Raw genomic sequence first — 22,736 nt, 5'->3', positions numbered from 1 at the left:
AACTTTGTTCACGAACATTATAGATTGGATGTAAATAAGAACATTTAGAAAAGACACTTCGTGATGAATGTTATTATTTTGGCTGAAAAACGATCGATAAAAATAACATTCAAGATAATATTGTTCGTGAAGAATGTTAACGTTTTTTTCTTCCATGTTTTGTGAAGTAAAATTTAGCCCGATTTAGAGTTTTGGGTTTAGGGTTTGGTGTTTTGAGTTTATTCCATAAACCCAAAACACCAAACCCTAAACCCTAAACTCTAAACCGTTCGTGTTAAAAACTCAATCTAAATCCTAAATCTAAACCCTAAATTTCTAAACCCTAATATCTAAACCCTATAAACCCTAATATCTAAACCCTAATGTCTAAAACCTCAACATACGCTCGAAAAACACGATAATTGTTATATGTTACTTTTTCGAGCGTTTTTCCGCCAAAATAATAACATTCATTACGAAGTGTCTTTTCTAAATGTTCTTATTTTCATCCAATCTATAATGTTCGTGAACAACGTTTTTTCAAAAAACGAAAAAAAAAATTTGCTTCCTCCCGATTGGTTACTTCCCTCTTAATCCTACCACTATATATATATATATATATATATATATATATATATATATATATATATATATATATATATATATATATATATATATATATATATGTATGTATGTATGTATGTATGTATGTATGTATGTATGTGTGTATGTGTGTGTGTGTGTGTGTGTGTAAAAATTAGTACTCCATTCATCCCGGTATAAATGTTCACATTTGGTTTTCAAAGTCTAACCTTGTTAACTTTGACTGCATATATTTTTATTTGCGTTATATATTATTTGATGAAAATTATATAAGTAAAATCGCGTTTAAAATACCCAGTCCATACATATAAAATTTATCAAATATTATATAACACAAATAAATATATATACGGTCAAAGTTAACAAACAAAGACTTTGGAAGTCAAATGTGAAATGTTATAGTGGGACTTGGAAGTCAAATGTGAAATGTTATAGTGGGACGGATGGAGTAATAATTTAATTAAATTACAATAACAATCACGTAGAGAGATAAAAATAAATAAAAAGGAAAGGAGGCTTTCATTAGTTGACCTAAAAAATGTGGGTCTGCTTACTCTTAACTTATGATTTTTTTATGCATAACACTTAATTCTGTAAATAATATTACTACGTATTTCTTTATCACTTAATCTATCACTTAATCTAAAAATTGGTTTATATCTACTAGATATAGAATCAGATACCCCTTTTCATTAAGAGACAAATGAAAATATAGGCAAATTCATAAAAGAAAAAATGAAAATATAGGCAAATTCATAAAAGAAAAAAAAAAAAAAAATCCCCTTAGTCTTTCATCTACGTCACAACTCAGTATGTACAAGATTTTAATAATTTGTTATCTAATTGATCCCTCTTGAATGATGATAGTTTACTCTATGTTATTGTTGAAATTAAGTATCACAATTTTGATGTTTGCCACCTTGAGAAAATGTCCAAGTGAAATGATGAATGATTTAGTGGGACTTGTTTTTCTAGTCAATAGCTTATTGGAATCAAATGTTGAAATTGATTATGGTACTATTAGAGCACTGGAAGTGGTGACTGAGGTCACTTAACATGTCAGGCGTAACTTGTTGAGTCAGAAAAAGTGGGGAGTGGTGACCTATGTCAGTTAATGTGTTAGTTAGTGTGTTAAAATAATATTTTATTATATTTAATAATTTATTCATTTGAAAAAAAAGCAAAAAGAAAAAAAATGTGGTAAACTTACGTCGCCCTGACATGGGGTATATTTGGGAGACTGACATGGGATAATATGGAGTGGGTAGTGGTGTCACTTGTGACTAGGTGGGAGACGGGTCATGTGACATACTCCACTCCTATTGCTCTTACAAAATGTAGTATAATTAAAACATAAATATATGCTAATACATTTTGTTGATTCATGCACTATTAATTTTAATTTGTAGACTACTAAATATAATATGAGTGCTACGTTAGTACGAAAATGCGTTCACCTTGCTATAAGTAGCGTGGCCTATTAATTTTAACTTTGCGGAATGGGAGTCTATTTATAGAGAGATGTACAATTTTGACAAATAATAAATGACACGAAATAACTAATAAATTCTATTAAATATTAACTCAAAACTACTTGAGTCTTTAATTGTCACAGAAATGGACCTTTATTAGACTATAGTCCCAAGTGTTATACAATTTTTTTCATCACAAACTGCGTCATAGTAGCATTTTCTTTGCATCACAAATGAATTCACTAACAACAATCACACGCTTCCTCAAATAAATTAGAACTCGCTATGTGAATTAATTATACTAATGTATAAGTCAAAAAGCAAAAGATATCGCATATTTTTTACTCTGGTCCGTGATAGAAAATGCATTGAAACCACGAATAATCTATATGGAAGACATATGAATGGCGAGGTGGTGCAATCATGTCAAGGATCCAATGGCGAACGGATGAACGTGATCTTATCAACTTTTAGAGTTTACAAAAATACTCTACCTTTTGACGTCCTCATAAAAATCAGACGCTTATATCACAATCATAATTATGTATATTAACATTAATATAGATGATGTGTTTCTAAGTGAAACGACCCAACCCGTCTCTAACCCGACAATTTTTTTTTCTTTGAAACATTAATGACTTTATACGACATTCAAATGAGTTTCTCGAATAATAAACATCCACCATAACATAAAAGGTTTCGTACAACGCTTCGAGTATTTAAGTATTAAAGCTTAGTACAAATCAAAATGTATTAACGACCCATGAGTTTAATTTCCAAACAAAACACGAGCATGGCGTTTGGGGTTAAACTACCCAACAAGGTCGCATCCAAAAATCCCCTCCAATAACCCACTAGGTGGTGGTCTCTAATCTAAACGAATACCTTTGCCATTGTCCACGCCGGAACCTAAAAAGAGTAAACAACGAGAGGGTAAGCAAAACTCTTAGTGAATGCAATAATTATACACATACATATATAATATATCTACTTGCATACACTTACTCACATACCGCATACATGCTAACAATATAATTAGCATACAATCTCAATTATAGAGCTAATGACCTCCAATACCGCAACTAGCATATTCAATAGCATATAAATGACATAATATAATATGCTACACTACAACATATACACAAACCATATGGTTAACCATACCCACGACATGGCGCTACCGGCTCCGTGGTTCACACCATACGCATTGTCATGATGCTACCGGCTCCGTGGTTCACATCATAACTCGAGTTATACTCACGATAAGGCGCTACCGGCTCCGTGGTTCACACCTTAACAACTCGTGCTATAATGCTACCGGCTCCGTGGTTCACATTACAACACACGTACTATAATGCTACCGGCTCCGTGGTTCGCATCATAGCATACTCGCACATACTATGGCATTACCGGCTCCGTGGATCATGCCATAGCATACAAATAAATACACTATATACATACACGTATAATTATTCCACTCACCTTGTCGTCTAGGTGATGATTATACGCTCCGCAATCTTCAATGTAAAGCACCTATTACATTAGATACACAATCAACATACAAACTAGTTGGACTAGCCACCAACACTTAACTCTTATGCATTTAATGACTTAGTTGCATTAAATGACCCATTTGCACAAAACCGCCCATTCAACGTCAAGACTATCATTAATCACTAAAAGCTAGTGATTAAAGTCCAATAACACAAACTAACACAAATTTGGGGTATTTTCATACCCATCTTGCCCACTAGGTCAACCCTTAACCATTTGACCCATTTTAAAGTCAAGACCCACAATCGGGTCTAACTTGTACCCATTTGAAGTCTTTCACTAACACATAAGTGTGTTAGTGCTTCAACAACACAATTAACCCTACAAACTCCAAATCACACGACTAAATCCTAGATTACAAACCTTAGGGTTTTCATACATCATGTTCGCCCAAAATCACCCCTTTAACACTAAAATGGGTCTTACAAGCTACACATGAACAAACCCTAACTATAAATCAATTTGAACTTGAAACTCAGAATTAAAACTTACCACTATCACCAAAATGTAGCTAGAGATGTAGGGAACAACTTTAAAGCTTGGACATGGGCAAGAATCGGGTTCTTTCTTCTCCAAAATGAGCTCTCTCTCTCTCTCTAAAACTTCAATTCTCTCTCTAGAATGAAAGTGTGTAGGTGAAAGAGTGAGAAATGAGATAAGGATAAGCCTTGGTCAGTTTTTATGGTCACAAACCGTCCACAAAGTGAAAAGACCAAAACACCCCAAAAAATGCCCTTTAAAAACGAGCTGGAAAAGCAGATCTGCCCACGTGTTACGTTTCGCGACGTGATGTCGTGTTCCGCGACAACCAAAATGCGACAAAGTTCACCAGGTCGCGACAGATTGATCAGGGGGAGGATTTAAAGCCGTCGCATTTAAACCAATCCTGTCGGGTTTCGCGACGAACTGGGACGCAGTATACCAGAATGGGAACGCGATGACTGACCTGATCAAACCAATTTCCAACCTTTAACCATTTAAAGTTGACCACGGTTAAAGTTAAACATTCGAGAGATTAAATACGCACCTTGGAACATGTACAAGGAAAAACGGGGTGTTACACTAAGTCTAATTGCTTATAATCCCATGTAAAGAACAATTACAATAAAAATTGACCTCATTATCTAAAATATTGTATTAAAAAGTAAATTACAATCTCACTACATGTGATTGCCAGTCCTTGGATATGGTATTATGCGCTTTTAGTCAACTGATCATAGTTTTATTTCATCGCAAATCTTTCACAATAACTAGCGTTGAATTTTGTGTAATTAATCAGAGTTAGGTTCTGATATGGCCTAAATATCGGTTTATTTTAATGCGGTATCGTTAGATCGCTAAGCGTCAATCAAGGTTACCAAGAGAAATCGATGGTTTTAAATTTATAATAGTTGGGTCTAAGTCTACTACTTCCTCGGGAAGATCAAGGGAAGTAGTCCTAGGGTCGTCCATTTAAGAAGACAAGATAATCGAAACAATTACAATAGCAAACTGGTCTTATCCTAGTAGATGGTTTTAAATAATGTGTAGTTTGATTTTGGGTTTTCTAATTATAATAAGGTAAAGATAAGTAAATAAATCGATAAAGATAAAATTTGTATTTCAGACAATGCTAAAGTAAGTGCAGGTTATGATTTTGTTAGTTACGTAAGTTGAAATGGTGAAATGCTAGGCTCATGGATATGTGAGGATCTGAGACTCGTTATGATGTGGTGGCGACCCTGTCAAATGATTGACATGTCACTGTGAAAATACGCCAGGTTGTTTTATTCTGATTAGACATCAATGCCCTTTACCCCCGACATCAACTGTCACAGCTACATGACAGTGCTTATGACTCTGTAGGCTCCAAGCATGGTCCGAGCTATCGAAATAGGCGGCATATAAATTATTTCCCATGATATATACAGTGATTCAAACATTTCTTATGCATTACGAAAGTATTGAAGATTGTACCTAGCTGAGTGACATGATGCGACTTAATGCTTTCTTTCACAGGTGGTAATTTGAAAGGCAATTAGGTTCAAGTTAAAGAAAGTAACAATAAAACACCATGGTCAAGTTAAGTTTTAACTTCCATGAACATGTTTAGTTATCAAAACGTTTCCATTTCTTTATGATTTAAAAAACCAGTTCCTTGATTTAACTAAAAAATTCCTGAGCTTAGTGCAATGCTCAAGCCATGTTATGGTATAATGTACTTTACCTATCCCAGAGGTTATTTTCAGAGTTGTGCATAGCAGTGTTACAACTTACTACATCTGTCGTGCCTCACGACGTTCTTACTATGCTTATTACGTTGGTGACTACACCGCATAGCTCGAGAGCCAACTTTGTACTCCACGCTCTTAGGCAAATGTTCAATTGTAAAAGTTTCATTTGTCAGAGTTCATAGTGTAGGTGGACGTACTACAACCATTGTGCCTCCATCCAATTAACTATGTATCTACCAGAGTTTTCTTAACCAAGATTTTGACACGTATAGTATAATCTGTATCGAGATTCGCGACATCCCTAAACAAAGTTGATAACCATGTTCTATTAGGTGGTAAAACAATTGAGTTTAAAACATAATCGAAAAGTATTACGACAGTATCACAGTTCACGTTTATATTTCAACGGCGTGACTAACTACATCATAAGTTACACTTAAAGATAACTACTCGCTATCATGGCAATAACAACATCTAACATAATAATAATGAAGGACATTATAAAAGATAGATAATGGGTAGAATACCCTAGATTAAACGAGTTCCGAAATTACAAAAGTGACAAGTTCTTACGCACCTCCAATCTACTACGGACTCCGTTTAATGCTAACTCTAGGTAATTATCGATAATTTAAATTATAATACTAGAGAGAGAAACAAGTGAGAGAGTGAGATTGTAAGTGTGGGAAGTGTGTGGAAAATGGATGAAAAGTTGAACTATTTATACAAAAATCTGGCATGGGCAAGCCTTTTTTAACACCCGTTTATTTTGCAGGCAGTCGTTTTTATTGCCCGTTTGAATAACTGTTTGATGATCACTTTTTTAAGCACCCGGAAAAGGCAAGCCGTATTTAGCGCCCATTTAGTTTGCTGTTTTCCGTTTTATAACACCCATCAAAATCCATCAACGGTGATGTTAACTCTGCTCTCATCGCATGGCTTGACTTCTATATATAACAACAAATATCTACAGAGGAAGCAATTTAATACCTGAGAAATAACACGCAAAACGGGTTAACAATAATGTTGAGTGAATCTACAGGTTTAAGTAAACAATACAGTATATTTAAGAAACGATTTTCAGAAAATGTTTATTAGCGAGAGACCACCAAAGTTTAATATTAGAGATTTTATCATATATGCCCCTCTTAACTTCTAAAATCACATATTTATCCAACTAAGGAGGATAATATCATATATATTCATTTTAAACACTTAAATATATCAGATATGTCTAATTAAAAAAATAATACTACGTATCATGTATGTCCATTTTAAATACTCAAACTCATCATATATACCCATTCATTAAACTAACAAACTAGTAATTTGATTAATTAATTAATCTTGCAAATTGAATATCATTCAAATACCGATGGTTAAAAAATAAATGGAAACAGTGTGCTAATTCTCAAACAAAACACACTTCAACACTCCTTAATTATTAATTCATCTGAGTTATGAGCTTTATAGTGCAAGCTTGATTGCTTTTCAAAAAAAAAAAAAAATAGTGCAAGCTTGATCTGAAGAAACACATTTAGCGCTTACCCATTTCTTCAAGTTTGATCTAAAAAAAACAAACAACAAATTATTATCATAGTATTTCATACCAAACATTCGAAACCTAGTATTGTGATATGTAAATAATCATTATAGATTCCAAATGGTCTAGACAAATGAAACAGTTAGAGATGTTTATATGGAACAAACATCAAGTTTGATCTAAAAAAAACAACAGATCATTATCATAGTATTTCATACAAAACGTTCGAAACCTGGTATTGTGATATGTAGATAATCACTATAGGTTCCAAATGGTCTAGACAAATGAAACAGTTAGAAACTATGTTTATATGGAACAAACATCATTAATGAACATTGATTGGATTAATTTTGAATCTAATGTTCATCGCTATAAATTTGAAATACAACTCGACTCTTACTTGTGACCTTTGAAGTTTGGATCACATGTTAGTAGTTAGTACATTATATTTTGTTTCGGGGCTTTAGAAATTTTATAAATTTGAACGGTAAAACCAAATTATTAGATTGGTATTTTAATGAATTAGGTATATATGATTAATTTAAGTATTTAATTTAAAATGAGCATATACGATATTATTCTATTTAAGTGGGTATATATGATATGTTTAAGTGTTTAATATGAGCATATAGGATATTATCTTGTTTAAGTGGGTATATATATTGAATTTAAGTGTTTAAAATGGGTATATATGATATTATGTTGCTTAGATGGGTAAATAAGTAATTTTATGAGTTAAGAGGGACATATATGATAAAATCCCTTAATATTAAAAGTTTGCAGACAACATTTGTCAAGTTTAGTCTGTTTGTGAACATCAATGTCAAGTTTCAGCTGTGTATGACATTCAAAAATGTTTTGTTTCTCCTGCTTGTAAAACACAAGTTTAAGTAACCAATTGCAACGTATGAGACCACAAAGGTTTCATATTTAAAGTTTGTAGACAACATTGTGTCCTGTTTCAAATGTTTGTAGACAATATCATGTCAAGTTTCAAATGTTCGTAGACAATACCATGTCAAGTTTTATTTCTCTTGTTTGTAAATCACAGTTTTAAGTAACGTAAAATAGTATCTGAAAAATATTATTCAGAAAAATATTTCATTTGCATTTGACCACGAGATTTCAATAAGCACAACCCAAGCGTTGCAAAAATGTACATACCACTATGAACACTTGAATACTAGCTAAGACCGGCGTATAGTATATAACTACACGTCTACACTTATCCTTACCCCGTAAATTGTATACACTTGTTCGAGTGTACTTATAGTTCAAAGTAAATGCACCACAGTTAATATTGTTGGGTAAGGTTTGCCTAACCTAAACTGACACATGGGACTCACCCTTTACTTGGGAATAGAGAGGGGAAACATAGCATGTCACAAGAGCGAGTCGAGGTTTGCCTCACTCGAACTCTATCCCATACCCTACTCGATGCTGAAGCTACTCTGCCTTTCGGAACCCAAAAAGAAACGGATCCGTCCTTCTAATTTGCACTTACCCGAAGGTAATTAAAGTATTCAAGCTAGGGAAATTCTGAACAAACTCAACAGGTATGATAGTACTCGTGTCAAATGTAAAAGCATTTGTAATATCGTAAAAGTAATCAGCGTGTATTCTCATCCCAGAAAACACGTATAAAGCGGGACTGTAGACTCATCTTTGAAAAGCTCGGTATGAAAAGTATTTAATTATTTCATAGAGTAAGTTGTCCTATTGCTCAGACCGACTCGGGGTACGGTAAACACATAACGCAAGTCAACCAAAAAGTCAACTAGTTCATGCAAGTCAACAAAAGTCAAAATTGACCAAGATGGTCAATCTAAGGTCAACACATCAGTAGGTTCATGTCAATGATGTCATAATATCAAACTAAGATCAATTCACAAGTTTCATACACCATTGCGACATATTACACGTATCTAGTTCAATCACTGTAAACGTTCATGGCAGTCATGCAAACAAACAAAGATTATTCATAAATGGTAAGACATGAAATCATTGAAAGCTCCAAATCATTAGTCCATGTTATAAGCTTTCTAAAAGACTAAGCACGCTATCATACGACTCCTAGAACTCGCGTAGCACGCAAAACATTCAAGAACAGTTTCTGTTTGCGCATCAGTTTCATATTAATTCTTATTTAATTTAGAAAATAGCAATTAATGAACGGACAATTGGAGATGACTCTAAACACTCCAAATTATCAGTGGTAAAATAATCAAGGAAATTCATGTAGCCAATTTGTACAGTTTTAACCGACTTTTCGGACTTTCTGATTTAGACAGAATTCAGACATTCGATTTTGGCACACATATAACACATAGTAAACAATGCATTCAGAGCTTGACATACAAACAAGATATGCTAAGAAATATACATTTAACCACATATCAGAAGCACAAAGTCCAATTCAACTCCTACTTCATGCTAGACAATTATTTGTGCAAAATAGACAGATTCGTTCTCATTCAGGTAATCGTTTTCGCACGCACATTACGCAAGCTATACATGTCCAATTGTCACAAGGTCTAAATGAAAAGCTATCTAATATGTATGAATTTTTACAGAAATGTAAAGACTTGGTTCAAGAACACATTTCAAAATACCTTTAGAACCTGTTTTAAGTTACTGTTTAACAAGTTTCACCAAGAACGATCGTTTAAGCATAAAACGAGTTTCACAACTCAAAATAGCATGATATCCTAGTCCAAATTGAGTGTTTTTAAATTATCTACTCAATGGTAATAAGTTCATAACCTAAATTATTAAGCATTTATCACAGAAAATTCGGATTCATACAATATCATGTTAAAACTTCAATTAAGCATATCTTGCACATACGGTAACGAAAATACGCAATTCAAAAGCCTAAAATTATTAGTTTTTTGAGAGGATTCTAATTATATCATAATAATTCACATTCAACAAGTTCAAGTTTCTGTAATCATGCAAATCAAATTCGTGATTTAATATACATACATCAATCGAACAATATAACGCATACAAACATGTATAAACATCCAGGCTTGAGCAATAGACTTACCTAGACTATGAGATTTATAAAAAAATCCGAGATTAATAAATTAGGATTAGTGATTTGTACCTTAAAAGCACAATCAACAAGTAGCTAAGAGTAGAAGATGACAAGAGCAATCAATCTCGTGTTGAATGCAAGAGCTAACAAGCAAAATTGAGTGGTGATTTTGGGGTGATGATAGTCGACGTACGCAAGAGAGGAGGAAGAAAAGAGCTGAGTGTTTTTGTTTCTAATTAGGTTTATGGAAACTGATCAGTAGTTTGCTTCTTTAATTAATAAGTCTTGGGCCTAATTTCACCATATTAAATCACAAGTCCAAAATTTAGTCCATTAAGGGTGTGAGGATGGGTGTTCGGCCGTGGGGTAGCCCAAGGGGGTTTCTGGGCTCGTGTTGTCCAATTACATGTCGTGGTCCGTTTCAAGTGTCGTTTAAACGTACCGAAACCCCGAAACGTTAACCGCTCTCTAAAACGCAACCAAGTAATTTAATTTATTAAAATAATTAATAAATTAAATATTTTTCAAAGTTAATAATTATTAAAATAATTATTAAAATAAACCCGAGTGTTTCGTTACACGAAAAATAGTTTTTGCAGTTATTCAAACCATTTCGTTTTCTTCGTATTCCATTGACCGAAATAAGTTTATCCATTAATATTAACTCATATTAATTGAAGTAACCCACCAAAGATCAAATATGAATTTACTACACTTAAACACATATACAGTCAAGTAGTCACCGTTAAAATAATTAACTGACAGTTAACTGAAGTAACGGAAAAAGTTGAGTTGTTACACTTTTTAGTGCCCGTTTTGGATCTTCTGGTCGTGATTTGGCTTATTCACAGGATCACAACTTTGTTTCCGAGGTCGCAACTTGTTTTTCATCGTTTTCGCTCCAGATTTTTCGTTTTAAGTCCGTTTTCTTCGATTCTTCTTGCTCCGTCTTCATAATCACTTGATCTATGTAATAAAGTAAAAGTTAATAAATTTATTATTTTAGTTCTTACTATCGGGGGTAAAACCGTGATTTTTTGGCCGATATTAGGTTTTATAGGGCAACTATTTTTCGTCGATCGAGTCGTTATCCTTCATTCCACTCGTCCAACCCTGACGCAAGTAGTTTGAGATAAGAGGTAATCAAAGAATCATTTTTCATGTGATCATCATCTCTACCCTTTGCAATATTTGGAAGCTACATAATAGTATTATTTTTAAAGATTCCAAATTTCAGAAGTGTGGCGTTGTTGATAACATTATTGATAACGGTTTTAATTGTTGTATTATAGATTTCATAAGAGTAGTGTCAATTGGTTGGTGTGGTTACAAGACCCATTGAACGCTTTTAATTTATTCTCTCTTTTCTATCTCCTCGCTAATGTTTTAATAAAAAATTTCCAGGTTCGAAAAAAATATAGTTTGACATAACAAACAAACTTAACATTCATTAGGATCAAAGATGTTTATCCCAAAAATAACGATAACTCATATAGAAACGAAGACATTTTCAAAAATTAAACGACTTCAATCGAAAGATACAAGAGGAGACACCCGTTGAAGCTCGTACTCAGAAAGTAACTAGCAAGCTACAAACTATCTATAACTAGGCATCAACAAAACCATCAAACAAAACAAAATAATAAAATAAAATACATGCAAAACTAATCTAAAAAGAAAAAGGCAAACAAACAACAAAACCACAACCTTTAACATCTTCTCATATTCTCATTCACCGTCTCGCACCTTAATTCATTGCCCGACCTGTTATCGAACTAATATGTTAAAACGTATGTGGAACCATCGCAACTTAAATAGCCGATAAAGGGGCTAACAGTCCGCAATCCACAAGCCCTTGAAAAAAACAAATGTCTTTAATACCCGTGACATTTCCATCGACCAAAGAATTACCACCATTGAAATGTCCCGTTCATATTGATTATAAACGTTCCATATTAATTGATTTCATCGCGAGATTTTGACCTCTATATGAGACGTTTTTCAAAGACTGCATTCGATTTTAAAACAAACCATAACCTTTAAAATATTACGACGATTATCAAATAATGATAATCTAGAATATAGCGTTTTTCACACGAACATTACATAATGGTTTACAATAATATTACACATCAACATAAGTCTTCGAATGCAGTTTTTAAACAATATTATACAAGCATGGACTCCAAATCTTGTCCTTAATTTAGTATGCAACAGCGGAAGCTCTTAATAATCACCTGAGAATAAACATGCTTAAAACGTCAACAAAATTGTTGGTGAGTTATAGGTTTAACCTACATATTATTAAATCATAATAATAGACCACAAGATTTCATTTTTATAACACATCTCTTATCAGGCATTTCGCAAACTGCATAGAGATAAAAATCATTCATATGTTGAACACCTGGTAACCGACGTTAACTTAATGCATAGAATATCCCCAAAACAGAACCTCTCGTCTGTATAATAATCTCGAAGTACTAAACCATCCATAACCTGAATGGGGGTTGTTAAGCCCAATAGATCTATCTTTAGGATTCGCGTCAATTAGGCGTGCACTAATTCTCAAAATTAGTGATGTTCCCTAATTCTTAGGCTACCAAGCAAAAAAGGGCATATTCGGCTTCGATCATTCACCCATATAATGTAGTTTCATTTACTTGTGTCTATTTCTTAAAACATTTATAAAACTGCATGTATTCTCATCCCAAAATATTAGATTTTAAAAGTGGGACTATAACTCACTTTCACAGATTTTTACTTCGTCGGGAAGTAAGACTTAGCCACTGGTCGATTCACGAACCTATAACAAATATGTACATATATATCAAAGTATGTTCAAAATATATTTACAACATTTTTTAATACGTTTTAATGTTTTAAATATTTTCAGTCAGCTGTCCTCGTTAGTAACCTACAACTAGTTGTCCATAGTTAGATGTACAGAAATAAATTGATATATATTATCTTGACCCAATCCACGGCCCAGTGTATACACGTCACAGGCTAGATCACAACTCAAAGTATATATATTTTTGGAATCAACCTCAACCCCGTATAGCTAACTCCAACATTACTGCATATAGAGTGTCTATGGTTGTTTCAAATAATATATATAGATGGGTCGATATGATATGTCAAAACATTTGCATACGTGTCTATGGTATCCCAAGATTACATAATATATTAGAATACATGTATAATACAATATAAGTTAGCTAGGATATGATTTGTATAGATTTGTTACCAATTTTCACGTAGCTACAACAAGTAAAAATATCCAATCTTGTTTTACCCATAACTTCTTCGTTTTAAATCCGTTTCGAGTGAATTCAATTGCTATGGTTTCATATTGAACTTAAGTTTATGAATCTGTACAGAAAAAGTATAAGTTTATAGTCGGAAATACAGGTTACAAGTCATTTTTGTAAAGGTAGTCATTTCAGTCAAAAGAACGATGTCTAGATAACCATTTTGGAAAACATACTTTCACTTTGAGTTTAATCATGATTTTTGGATATAGTTTCATGTTCATAATAAAAATCATTTTCCCAGAAGAACAACTTTTAAATCAAAGTTTATCATAGTTTTTAATTAACTAACCCCCCGTGGTGTTACTACGACGGCGTATATCCAGTTTTAAAATATTTTTCGTATTTTCAGGTTTTAAATCATTAAGTTAGCATATCATATAGATATAGAACATGTGTTTAGTTAATTTTAAAAGTCAAGTTAGAAGGATTAACTTTTGTTTGTGAACAAGTTTAGAATTAACTAAACTATGTTCTAGTGATTACAAGTTTAAACCTTCGAATAAGGTAGTTTTATATATATGAATCGAATGATGTTATGAACATTATTACTTCCTTAAGTTTTGTGGATAAACCCACTGGAAGTGAGAAAAATATATCTAGCTTCAAAGGATCCTTGGATGGCTTGAAAGTTCTTGAAGCAGAATCATGACACGAAAACAAGTTCAAGTAAGATTTCCACTCGAAATAAGATTGTTATAGTGATAGAAATTGAATCAAAGTTTGAATATGAGTATTATCTTGTATTAGAAAGATATCTTACTGTAAATAAGAAAGATTTCTTGAGGTTGTATGATCACTTTACAAGATTGGAAGTAAGCTAGCAAACTTGGAAGTATTCTTGATTTTATGAAACTAGAACTTATAGAATTTATGAAGAACACTTAGAACTTGAAGATAGAACTTGAGAGAGATCAATTTGATGAAGAAAATTGATGAATGAAAGTGTTTGTAGGTGTTTTTGGTCATTGGTATATGGATTAGATATAAAGGATGTGTAATTTTGTTTACACGTAAATAAGTCATGAATGATTACTAATATTTTTGTAATTTTATGAGATATTTCATGCTAGTTGCCAAATGATGGTTCCCACATATGTTAGGTGACTCACATGGGCTACTAAGAGCTGATCATTGGAGTGTATATACCAATAGTACATACATCTAAAAGCTGTGTATTATACGAGTACGAATACGGGTGCATACGAGTAGAATTGTTGATGAAACTGAACGAGGATGTAATTGTAAGCATTTTTGTTAAGTAGAAGTATTTTGATAAGTGTCTTTAAGTCTTTCAAAAGTGTATAAATACATATTAAAATACTACATGTATATACATCTTAACTGAGTCGTTAAGTCATCGTTAGTCGTTACATGTAAATGTTGTTTTGAAGCCTTTAGGTTAACGATCCTGTTAAGTGTTGTTAACCCATTGTTTATTACATCAAATGAGATGTTAAATTATTACATTATCATGATATTATGATATATTAATATATCTTAATATGATATATATACAATTAAATGTCGTTACAACGATAATCGTTACATATATGTCTCGTTTCGAAATCATTAAGTTAGTAGTCTTGTTTTTACATATGTAGTTCATTGTTAATATACTTAATGATATGTTTACTTATCATAATACCATGTTAACTATATATATATCCATATATATGACATCATATAGTTTTTACAAGTTTTAACGTTCGTGAATCACCGGTCAACTTGGGTGGTCAATTGTCTATATAAAACCTATTTCAATTAATCAAGTCTTAACAACTTTGATTGCTTAACATGTTGGAAACACTTAATCATATAAATATCAATTTCATTTAATATATATAAACATGGAAAAGTTCGGGTCACTACAGTACCTACCCGTTAAATAAATTTTGTCCCGAAATTTTAAGCAGTTGGAGGTGTTGACGTATCTTCTGGAAATAAGTGCGGGTATTTCTTCTTCATCTGATCTTCTCATTCCCAGGTGAACTCGGGTCCTCTATGAGCATTCCATCGAACCTTAACAATTGGTATCTTGTTTTGCTTGAGCCTTTTAACCTCACGATCCATTATCTCGATGGGTTCTTCAATGAATTGTAGTTTTTCATTGATTTTAATTTTGTCTAAAGGAATTGTGAGATCTTCTTTAGCTAAGCACTTCTTCAGATTCGAGACGTGAAAGGTATTATGTACATTGTCGAGTTGTTGAGGTAATTCAAGTCGGTAGGCTACTGGTCCGACACGATCTAAAATCTTGAATGGTCTAATGTATCTTGGATTTAGTTTCCCCCGTTTACCAAATCGAACAATGCCTTTCCAAGGCAAAACCTTAAGCATGACCATCTCCCTAATTTCAAATTCTATATCTTTCCTTTTAAGGTCCGCGTAGCTCTTTTGTCGACTCTGAGCGGTTTTCAACCGTTGTTGAATTTGGATGATTTTCTCTGTAGTTTCTTAGATTATCTCCGGACCCGTAATCTGTCTATCCCCTAATTCATTCCAACAAATTGGAGATCTGCACTTTCTACCATAAAGTGCTTCGAACGGTGCCATTTCGATATTCGAGTGGTAACTGTTGTTGTAGGAAAATTCTGCTAATGGTAGATGTCGATCCCAACCGTTTCCAAAATCAATAACACATGCTCGTAGCATGTCTTCAAGAGTCTGTATCGTTCTTTCGCTCTACCCATCGGTTTGTGGATGATAGGCAGTACTCATGTCTAGACGAGTTCTCAATGCTTGTTGTAATGTCTGCTAAAACCTTGAAACAAATCTGCCATCCCTATCAGAGATAATAGAGATTGGTATTCCATGTCTGGAGACGACTTCCTTCAAATACAGTAGTGCTAACTTCTCCATCTTATCATCTTCTCTTATTGGCAGGAAGTGTGCTGATTTGGTGAGACGATCAACTATTACCCAAATAGTATCAAAACCACTTGCAGTCCTTGGCAATTTAGTGATGAAATCCATGGTAATGTTTTCCCATTTCCATTTCGGGATTTCGGGTTGTTGAAGTAGACCTGATGGTTTCTGATGCTTAGCTTTGACCTTAGAATACGTCAAACATTCCCCTAAGTATTTAGCAACATCGGCTTTCATACCTGGCCACCAAAAAGGTTTCTTGAGATCTTTGTACATCTTTCCCATTTCAGGATGTATTGAGTATCCGGTTTTATGAACTTCTCTAAGTACCATTTCTCTCATATCTCCAAATTTTGGTACCCAAATTCTTTCAGCCCTATACCGGGTTCCGTCTTCCCGAATATTAAGATGCTTCTCTGATCCTTTGGGTATTTCATCCTTTAAATTTCCCTCTTTTAAAACTCCTTGTTGCGCCTCCTTTATTTGAGTGGTAAGATTATTGTGAATCATTATATTCATAGCTTTTACTCGAATGGGTTCTCTATCCTTTCTACTCAAAGCGTCGGCTACCACATTCGCCTTCCCCGGGTAGTAACGAATCTCAAAGTCGTAATCATTCAACAATTCAATCCACCTGCGCTGCCTCATGTTCAGTTGTTTCTGATTAAATATATGTTGAAGACTTTTGTGGTCTGTATATATAATACTTTTGACCCCATATAAGTAGTGCCTCCAAGTCTTTAATGCAAAAACAACAGCGCCTAATTCCAAATCGTGTGTCGTATAATTTTGCTCGTGAATCTTCAATTGTCTAGACACATAAGCAATTACCTTCGTTCGTTGCATTAATACACAACCGAGGCCTTGCTTTGAGGCGTCACAATATATCACAAAATCATCATTCCCTTCAGGCAGTGACAATATAGGTGCCATAGTTAACTTTTTCTTCAACAATTGAAACGCTTTTTCTTGTTCATCCTTTCATTCAAATTTCTTTCCTTTATGCGTTAATGCAGTCAAGAGTTTTGCTATTTTGAAAAAATCTTTGATGAATCTTCTGTAGTAACTAGCCAGTCCTAAAAATTGGCGTATATGCTTCGGAGTTTTAGGGGTTTCCCACTTTTCAACGGTCTCAATCTTTGCCGGATCCACCTGAATACCTTCTTTGTTCACTATGTGACCGTGGAATTGAACTTCTTCCAACCAAAATGCACACTTTGAAAACTTAGCGTATAGTTTTTCTTTCCTCAACAACTCTAGCACTTTTCTCAAATGTTCTTCATGCTCTTGATCATTCTTTGAGTAAATAAGTATGTCATCAATGAAAACAATGACAAACTTGTCGAGATATGGCCCACACACACGGTTCATGAGGTCCATAAACACAGCTGGTGCGTTAGTCAATCCAAACGGCATAACCATAAACTCGTAATGACCGTAACGCATTCTGAAAGCAGTCTTCGGAATATCGTCCTCCTTCACCCGCATTTGATGATACCCAGAATGTAAATCAATCTTCGAATAAACTGAAGAGCCTTGTAATTGATCAAATAAGTCGTCGATTCTCGGTAGTGGGTAACGGTTCTTGATTGTAAGTTTGTTCAACTCTCGGTAGTCGATACACAACCTGAATGTACCATCCTTCTTTTTGACAAACAAAACAGGAGCTCTCCATGGTGATGTACTTGGTCGTATGAAACCACGCTCTAGAAGTTCTTGTAATTGGCTTTGAAGTTCCTTCATTTTGCTGGGTGCGAGTCTGTATAGAGCACGAGCTATTGGTGCAGCTCCAGGTACAAGATCTATTTGAAATTCAACGGATCGGTGTGGAGGTAATCCCGGTAATTCTTTCGGAAATACATCGGGAAATTCTTTTGTGACGGGAACATCATTGATGCTCTTTTCTTCAGTTTGTACTTTCTCAACGTGTGCTAGAACATCATAGCAACCCTTTCTTATTAGCTTTTGTACCTTCAAATTACTAATAAGATTTAGCTTCGCGTTGCTCTTTTCTCCGTACACCATTAAGGGTTTTCCTTCTTCTCGTACAATGCGAATTACATTTTTGTTACATACGATCTCTGCTTTCACCTCTTTCAACCAGTCCATGCCGATTATCACATCAAAACTCCATAACTCTACTGGTATCAAATCAATCTTAAATGTTTCGCTAACCAGTTTAATTTCTCGATTCCGACATATATTATCTGCTGCAATTAATTTACCGTTTGCTAATTCTAGTATAAACTTATTAACCAAAGGTGTCAATGGACAACTTAATTTAGCACAGAAATCCTTACTCATATAGCTTCTATCCGCACCCGAATCAAATAAAATATAAGCAGATGTATTGTCAATAAGAAACGTACCCGTAACAAGCTCCGGGTCTTCCTACGCTTCAACCGCATTAATGTTGAAGACTCTTCCTCGACCTTGCCCATGTGTTTAGGTTTTAAATCATTAAGTTAGCATATAATATAGATTTAGAACATGTGTTTAGTTGATTTTAAAATTCAAGTGAGAAGGATTAACTTTTGTTTGCGAACAAGTTTAGAATTAACTAAACTATGTTCAAGTGATTACAAGTTTAAACCTTCGAATAAGGTAGTTTTATATATATGAATCGAATGATGTTATGAACATCATTAATACCTTAGGTTTTGTGGATAAACCCACTGGAATTGAGAAAAATATATCTAGCTTCAAAGGATCCTTGGATGGCTTGAAAGTTCTTGAAGCAGAATCATGACACGAAAACAAGTTCAAGTAAGATTTCCACTCGAAATAAGATTGTTATAGTTATATAAATTGAATCAAAGTTTGAATATGAGTATTAACTTGTATTAGAAAGATATCTTACTGTAATTAAGAAAGATTTCTTGAGGTTGTATGATCACTTTACAAGATTGGAAGTAAGCTAGCAAACTTGGAAGTATTCTTGATTTTATGAAACTAGAACTTATAGAATTTATGATGAACACTTAGAACTTGAAGATAGAACTTGAAAGAGATCAATTTGATGAATAAAATTGATGAATGAAAGTGTTTATAGGTGTTTTTAGTCGTTGGTATATGGATTAGATATAAAGGATGTGTAATTTTGTTTACATGTAAATAAGTCATGAATGATTACTAATATTTTTGTAATTTTATGAGATATTTCATGCTAGTTGCCAAATGATAGTTCCCACATGTGTTAGGTGACTCACATGGGCTGCTAAGAGCTGATAATTGGAGTGTATATACCAATAGTACATACATCTAAAAGCTGTGTATTGTACGAGTACGAATACGGGTGCATACGAGTAGAATTGTTGATGAAACTGAACGAGGATGTAATTGCAAGCATTTTTGTTAAGTAGAAGTATTTTGATAAGTGTCTTGAAGTCTTTCAAAAGTGTATAAATACATATTAAAACACTACATGTATATACATCTTAACTGAGTCGTTAAGTCATCGTTAGTCGTTACATGTAAATGTTGTTTTGAAGCCTTTAGGTTAACGATCCTGTTAAGTGTTGTTAACCTATTGTTTATTATATCAAATGAGATGTTAAATTATTACATTATCATGATATTATGATATATTACTATATCTTAATATGATATATATACAATTAAATGTCGTTACAACGAATGTCGTTACAACGATAATCGTTACATATATGTCTCGTTTCGAAATCATTAAGTTAGTAGTCTTGTTTTTACATTTGTAGTTCATTGTTAATATACTTAATGATATGTTTACTTATCATAATACCATGTTAACTATATATATATCCATATATATGACATCATATATATAACAACCCTCACTTTTTGACTTCTGAAATTACTGAAATGACCCTAGGGTTTACTGTCTGACTATACGTATTAATTATTTAAGGGTTGTTATATACACAATCAATTTAACGTTGACCAAATAATAAATTTTTATTCGACACTCACTGGTAATTAAAATTTATGCATTTCAGTAATATTATTTATAACTATTAATCTATAAGTAATAAATAAAAAGTGACATTTATATAAATAATAAAACAATTGAGAACTAAATAAAAATAAATACAAGTCATGAATTAGTAAAAAGAAAATAATACTTATCATGTAGTAAATGTAAATAATAATAATAATAATAATAATAATAATAATAATAATAATAATAATAATAATAATAATAATAATAATAATAATAATAATAATAATAATAATAGTAATAATAATGAGACTAAAGAATCTTAAACAATTACATCCTTATGTTGACTAAAAATAAAGTATAAACTAGTACATCCTTATGTTGACTAATTATAAACTAGTACCACCTTTTGTTGACTAAAAATTATAAAACAAAATAAAATCATTAATTAGAACATCCTTATGTTGACTAACACTCTAATACTTGCACTATATAAACACTCCTAGACTCCTAGTTTCTCATTCACAAATCACACCAAAATCCTCTCTCAAAAACAATCTCTCCCTCTCCCTCTCTTGTGGTATTCGGATCTTCAAGCTTGTTCTTCGTGTTCTTCAAGAATCTTCAAGGAGTTCTTCAAGATTTTCAAGGCTTTGATCTTCCATCTTCATCGTGTTCATCTTTTCTTTGTTAATTATCTTGAATCTTCAAAGGTATAACATAAACCCTAAACTATTTACATAAACTTTAATCTTTGTTAATTCATATTCATATTATAAACTTGTTATTCATAAGTATATACATAAACACACCTAGATTTATATATACATATATACATGTAAAAAAAATATATTTTTATATATATATACATATATATACGAATTATATATACATATACATATTAAAACCTTAAACCCTAATACTACTTATACTAGTACTTAACATGTATACACTATTACTATTACTAGCACCTATAACCTACTACTTATATTGTAGCACAAAAACATTTTGGGATATGTATTAGAGATGTATAGATCTTCGAACTTTCTTGACGAATGGTTTCTACGAGATTCTAGGCAGAGGGTTTGGATTTCCGATTTAAAGGGTCCTATGGCTCAAGCCCCTAGATCTAAATTAGCCATTCGAAGGGAAAGGGGTGATTGGAAGCTTATCTAATACAGCAAGTATCCTAAAATGGAAAACACTCATAAAAGTAGAAACTCTCTAGTCATAGAAACTTAGTAAAATAAGAAACTTTCTAAAAATGGAAACTTTATAAAAATAGTAACTTACTAGGAATAGAAACTTAGTAAAACAAACTATACTTAAACACATACTTAAACTTAAACATGGGCAAAACACTTAACTACTCTTAAATGTCAATAGGTTGACTTTCCTACTCACTCGTTCAACTCTTTATTCCGAGGAATAACTCTCTCTCTACTTACTAAGGTGAATTCATAGCCCCACTTTTTACTGTTTCATAACTGTTTTATAACTTTTGGGGTGAGAATACATGCACAACTTTTATAACTGTTTTACACGTATTAACTATTAAACTGTGATATGATGGGCTATGACCAGCAAGCCCCCAACCGATAAGTATAAACGATAACTTTTTACGGGGTAAACTTGAAAGTCTAGTCTAAATATCAGTACTTACACGTATCAACTATTAAACTATGATATGTTGGGCTATGACCAGCAAGCCCCCAACCGACAAGTATAAACGATAACTTGACACGGGGTAAACTTGAAAGTCTAGTCTAAATATCAGTACCAACTGTTAAAACTATGCTATACCCGGCTATGTCCGACTAAGTCCCTACAGTGATATTTTTAAGTGCTGCGGCATGCTTATTTATTGGGGGTAGGCCTATCGGGAGTAACGTCCCCGATACATTTGACTAAGTCTTTGTATTACTTGATAATGAAATTAAACCGACAAGGACAGACACAACTTGTCATGGGGCAAACTTGAATGTTTAGTCTAAATATCACGCACTGGCATAACTTTTGGATCTGCGAGATCTACTTTTTGATCCTGCGGGAGATCAACTTTACAACTAAATCTTGTGGTCTAAAAACAACGATAACTACTTTTGTTAAACCTATGAACTTCACTCAACCTTTTTGGTTGACACTTTAGCATGTTTTGTCTCAGGTGATGTTTAATTCAAGCTTTCCTATCTACTGCTTATGTGATGCTACTTGGACATAGGATCAAGAGATTA

Source organism: Rutidosis leptorrhynchoides, chromosome 11, assembly GCF_046630445.1.
Source record: "Rutidosis leptorrhynchoides isolate AG116_Rl617_1_P2 chromosome 11, CSIRO_AGI_Rlap_v1, whole genome shotgun sequence".
Taxonomy (NCBI): domain Eukaryota; kingdom Viridiplantae; phylum Streptophyta; class Magnoliopsida; order Asterales; family Asteraceae; genus Rutidosis; species Rutidosis leptorrhynchoides.
Note: the sequence above shows the minus strand (reverse complement) of the source record.